The sequence below is a fragment of the Diorhabda carinulata genome, unplaced genomic scaffold (genome assembly GCF_026250575.1).
Source record: "Diorhabda carinulata isolate Delta unplaced genomic scaffold, icDioCari1.1 Dcau_14, whole genome shotgun sequence".
Classification (NCBI taxonomy): Eukaryota; Metazoa; Arthropoda; class Insecta; order Coleoptera; family Chrysomelidae; genus Diorhabda; species Diorhabda carinulata.
In genome coordinates this window covers 875,001-881,424 of record NW_026613959.1, presented here as the reverse complement: position 1 = coordinate 881,424, position 6,424 = coordinate 875,001, and positions in this window count along the sequence as shown.

The following is a 6,424-nucleotide window of genomic DNA, read 5'->3' as shown; positions in this document are numbered from 1 at the left end:
GTATTATACAGGGTGAAAGTCGAGACAAATTTTTTTCTCAAAAAAATTCACATAAAAATTCATATTATCTACAGATCCGCAGCTGAAACGCGGTAATCAAAAAAAATCGGAAGAAGACCATAGGTGCTATCATAGAAAAAATATACCCCCTCTCCCTTGATTATACGAGGCGAGTTATATAGCTTTGAATTTGAGCTGTTGCAACGAAATTCGATATTTCAAAGGGTACCCCTGTGGAATAGAAATGGAGAAAAATCTTTTGACTCCGATATCAACCAAATTCCGTACATGGGGGTTGAATTATATGGGGATTCGATGAAAATTGTCAGTTTTCAGGAAAAAAAATTTGACAAGGTGAAAATCCGTGAAAATCAAGCGTCTGATTGTCCTCCCATTAATAGCGAACCGTGCCACTTTTTTGATGACGCTAGCTGGCGAAAATAATCACATAGATGGATGGAGAATCAAATTTGGAGAAAAAAATTTAGTACCAAAAATTTCCCCCCACTCCCCCCCCTCGTAGGTGATTTGGATTGCTCGGAGCTGGAGAGAGCTACGTTGACGGGATGTTCCAAATGTTTCTATTCGAGTATTTCGGCTAACGAAAAAAATTATGTCCCCCCCGATAATCCCCCCCCGAAAAAGTTCTAGGGCGCAGCTGAAACCCACTTTTTTATTATTCGAGCTAGAGAAAAATTGAAAAATGATTTGGATAGAGAAAAATCTGTACAATGTATGCGATACATAAACCGATTTTTTCATCTGAAAAAATTTACGGGGAAAGATTGAAAAGTAAATTCCCAAAAAATTTTTCTCCGAATTTCGGAAAATTTTTAGCCTAGCTCGATAGAACTGATTTTTCTCATTCCAAAAATATCCGAATTTTTGAAATTGGCCCCTTTTTTTGGGGGTCTAGGTGGAGGCGAAAGTCGTAATTTTCGGAAAACCTCAATCGGGGGTGTGCAACTTTTTTACGTTACACGATAGCGAAAAAATGGAAAGTACGTTTTAGGGAGAAAAAAATATCCATAATCCCACGATCAAAATTTCGGGGGGTCCGGGGGGGAAAATTCGTGGGAAAAAATTCCGAAGTGGATTTGAAAATTTGGTTTTTGCGGAATTTTGACGTTTGAATATGCCGGCGGGAAGCGCCTCGACATACCCTAGTCATTGGTATAAATTATTACCGAATTCCCCCCACTTTGTGAGGGTGCCAGGAATCGCTAAATATTGAACCTGGAGGTGCGATTTTCGCAGGATCTTCCGGATTTTGAGCGCCTATAATTGAAATAGGCTCGAAATATTTTTTGCGCCCCCTCCACCCCCTTCCCAGGAGTTGCTCCGAATAGCACCGGAAAGCTCGAAATGGTGTTTTTAGGCATGAGAGTATGCTGCATATAGCTACCGAGGTGAGAAAAAAATTCTAACCTCAAAATTTAGCGTCACCTGTGACGTCATTTATTGGCACCGATGGGTGAAGTTATATATATCAATCGATAGAGGAGAAACATAGAATTTTTTTGGTCATATACAGAGTGGTCTCGAAAAGTTTTCGTAATTTTTCTGATTCGTAATCTCGAAATTTCGAGGATAATCTCGTAAGTTGAAGGGGATATCTACATGCGTATGTACGTAATTTTATTTTTCCAATTTTTTTTGTCCCTTGCATATTTTTCGTATTTGACATATTAAGAAAGTTACGTTTTTTATTTTTGATATTGAGAGGGGGCCAAGCTTCGCTTGAGGGGGGCATGACATTTTTGTCGAAACAATTCAGACCCTCCATCATAAAGTATAACCGGGTGAGTAGCCAAAAATTTTTGAAAGGGGGGGCTGCCCCCCTGCCCCCCTCAAAATTTTTTCGGGGGGTCCGTAGCACCCTCAATCTTCATTATTTTCGATTTTCTATACAACGGTTTTTTTATTTTTTTTCTACGACGTCTCCTTCCCCTTCAAAAACCCAGCTCATGTTGCGCGTTAACTAGTACAAGGACCGGCTCTAAAGGGCAAATTTTCAAGATGCTCCGATTTGGATGAAAATTTGTGAGGAGGGGTAAAATATGGCCAGAAGAACGGTTCCGATCATAAAAATTTTCCAAAACTAGGTTTAAGGGGTTAAAATTGACTTCGAAAATTTCATCAGGACCGGCTAAGGAGGGGTTGTTAAATTTTGTTTTACGATTTGGCTGAAAATTCGAGATAAGGGGTTTTCGGGGATGAGAAAGCCGATGGTGATATTAGTTTTACCATTAGAATCCAATAACATGGATAAAAAAATTAAAAACACCGAAAATTAAGGTTTTTGTCGTTTAAAAAATAGTAAACTACTGCTGATTTTAACAAAATTCCGAGTATAGAGTACACGCGTGATAAGACTTTCTACCTTGTCATCAATTTTGGAAAAAAAATTTTTTCCTCGTACTTTACTTGAAGAATTTTTATAAAATATTTTTTTTTCTCTTTTCAACTATAAAACTTTGGCAAAATAACTCAAAAATTGGTATCCTCGTATAAAAATATGTCTTATTTCATTTTTTCCATCACACGATCCACAATATTTGAATTTTATTCGAATTAAGATACTAAATTTTTTGTAAATTATATCCCTTGAAAAATTATATATCCCACGTCTATGGTATAATGATATCAAAATATACAGAATCCGAAAGCACAACAATAATATTTTTCAAAAAAATATATTCTTCTTATTTTACCCTTGAAAATAAAAACAAAAAAATTTAAAATTCGAATTTAGTATAATAGTAATAATAAATCCATTGAGCTAAAAATGATGAGTCGATTAATCATTGTACTTTTCTTCTTAATATTTTGGCTCCGATATCAACCAAATTTCGTACATGGGGGTTAAATGATATAGGGATTCGACGACAAGAGATGTCAGTTTTCGAAAAAAAAAAATTATAACAAGGGGAAAATCCGTGAAAATCCATGAAAATTGAATTTTCGTAAAAACGATATTTCCAATCTAAAAAATAATACCTTTTCTGGAATCTCCGGCGACGAATATATGATATTTGATCTTTTTTCCAATACTTTTAGACGAACCCATATTTTCAAGATTTTGCCGCAAAACCGAGAAATTTCCTGAATATTGTTGTCATCCCCGAGTATAAAATTGCAAAAATTCGAAACTATGAGAGTTATCATGCTATTTATGTTATCAATCGATTAAGAAAATCTTCATTTCACTTATTGGTCTCATTGCAATTCTTCATTCCCATATATACGCGTATTATACAGGGTGAAAGTCGAGACAAATTTTTTTCTCAAAAAAATTCACATAAAAATTCATATTATCTACAGATCCGCAGCTGAAACGCGGTAATCAAAAAAAATCGGAAGAAGACCATATGTGCTATCATAGAAAAAATATACCCCCTCTCCCTTGATTATACGAGGCGAGTTATATAGCTTTGAATTTGAGCTGTTGCAACGAAATTCGATATTTCAAAGGGTACCCCTGTGGAATAGAAATGGAGAAAAATCTTTTGACTCCGATATCAACCAAATTCCGTACATGGGGGTTGAATTATATGGGGATTCGATGAAAATTGTCAGTTTTCAGGAAAAAAAATTTGACAAGGTGAAAATCCGTGAAAATCAAGCGTCTGATTGTCCTCCCATTAATAGCGAACCGTGCCACTTTTTTGATGACGCTAGCTGGCGAAAATAATCACATAGATGGATGGAGAATCAAATTTGGAGAAAAAAATTTAGTACCAAAAATTTCCCCCCACTCCCCCCCCTCGTAGGTGATTTGGATTGCTCGGAGCTGGAGAGAGCTACGTTGACGGGATGTTCCAAATGTTTCTATTCGAGTATTTCGGCTAACGAAAAAAATTATGTCCCCCCCGATAATCCCCCCCCGAAAAAGTTCTAGGGCGCAGCTGAAACCCACTTTTTTATTATTCGAGCTAGAGAAAAATTGAAAAATGATTTGGATAGAGAAAAATCTGTACAATGTATGCGATACATAAACCGATTTTTTCATCTGAAAAAATTTACGGGGAAAGATTGAAAAGTAAATTCCCAAAAAATTTTTCTCCGAATTTCGGAAAATTTTTAGCCTAGCTCGATAGAACTGATTTTTCTCATTCCAAAAATATCCGAATTTTTGAAATTGGCCCCTTTTTTTGGGGGTCTAGGTGGAGGCGAAAGTCGTAATTTTCGGAAAACCTCAATCGGGGGTGTGCAACTTTTTTACGTTACACGATAGCGAAAAAATGGAAAGTACGTTTTAGGGAGAAAAAAATATCCATAATCCCACGATCAAAATTTCGGGGGGTCCGGGGGGGAAAATTCGTGGGAAAAAATTCCGAAGTGGATTTGAAAATTTGGTTTTTGCGGAATTTTGACGTTTGAATATGCCGGCGGGAAGCGCCTCGACATACCCTAGTCATTGGTATAAATTATTACCGAATTCCCCCCACTTTGTGAGGGTGCCAGGAATCGCTAAATATTGAACCTGGAGGTGCGATTTTCGCAGGATCTTCCGGATTTTGAGCGCCTATAATTGAAATAGGCTCGAAATATTTTTTGCGCCCCCTCCACCCCCTTCCCAGGAGTTGCTCCGAATAGCACCGGAAAGCTCGAAATGGTGTTTTTAGGCATGAGAGTATGCTGCATATAGCTACCGAGGTGAGAAAAAAATTCTAACCTCAAAATTTAGCGTCACCTGTGACGTCATTTATTGGCACCGATGGGTGAAGTTATATATATCAATCGATAGAGGAGAAACATAGAATTTTTTTGGTCATATACAGAGTGGTCTCGAAAAGTTTTCGTAATTTTTCTGATTCGTAATCTCGAAATTTCGAGGATAATCTCGTAAGTTGAAGGGGATATCTACATGCGTATGTACGTAATTTTATTTTTCCAATTTTTTTTGTCCCTTGCATATTTTTCGTATTTGACATATTAAGAAAGTTACGTTTTTTATTTTTGATATTGAGAGGGGGCCAAGCTTCGCTTGAGGGGGGCATGACATTTTTGTCGAAACAATTCAGACCCTCCATCATAAAGTATAACCGGGTGAGTAGCCAAAAATTTTTGAAAGGGGGGGCTGCCCCCCTGCCCCCCTCAAAATTTTTTCGGGGGGTCCGTAGCACCCTCAATCTTCATTATTTTCGATTTTCTATACAACGGTTTTTTTATTTTTTTTCTACGACGTCTCCTTCCCCTTCAAAAACCCAGCTCATGTTGCGCGTTAACTAGTACAAGGACCGGCTCTAAAGGGCAAATTTTCAAGATGCTCCGATTTGGATGAAAATTTGTGAGGAGGGGTAAAATATGGCCAGAAGAACGGTTCCGATCATAAAAATTTTCCAAAACTAGGTTTAAGGGGTTAAAATTGACTTCGAAAATTTCATCAGGACCGGCTAAGGAGGGGTTGTTAAATTTTGTTTTACGATTTGGCTGAAAATTCGAGATAAGGGGTTTTCGGGGATGAGAAAGCCGATGGTGATATTAGTTTTACCATTAGAATCCAATAACATGGATAAAAAAATTAAAAACACCGAAAATTAAGGTTTTTGTCGTTTAAAAAATAGTAAACTACTGCTGATTTTAACAAAATTCCGAATATAGAGTACACGCGTGATAAGACTTTCTACCTTGTCATCAATTTTGGAAAAAAAATTTTTTCCTCGTACTTTACTTGAAGAATTTTTATAAAATATTTTTTTTTCTCTTTTCAACTATAAAACTTTGGCAAAATAACTCAAAAATTGGTATCCTCGTATAAAAATATGTCTTATTTCATTTTTTCCATCACACGATCCACAATATTTGAATTTTATTCGAATTAAGATACTAAATTTTTTGTAAATTATATCCCTTGAAAAATTATATATCCCACGTCTATGGTATAATGATATCAAAATATACAGAATCCGAAAGCACAACAATAATATTTTTCAAAAAAATATATTCTTCTTATTTTACCCTTGAAAATAAAAACAAAAAAATTTAAAATTCGAATTTAGTATAATAGTAATAATAAATCCATTGAGCTAAAAATGATGAGTCGATTAATCATTGTACTTTTCTTCTTAATATTTTGGCTCCGATATCAACCAAATTTCGTACATGGGGGTTAAATGATATAGGGATTCGACGACAAGAGATGTCAGTTTTCGAAAAAAAAAAATTATAACAAGGGGAAAATCCGTGAAAATCCATGAAAATTGAATTTTCGTAAAAACGATATTTCCAATCTAAAAAATAATACCTTTTCTGGAATCTCCGGCGACGAATATATGATATTTGATCTTTTTTCCAATACTTTTAGACGAACCCATATTTTCAAGATTTTGCCGCAAAACCGAGAAATTTCCTGAATATTGTTGTCATCCCCGAGTATAAAATTGCAAAAATTCGAAACTATGAGAGTTATCATGCTATT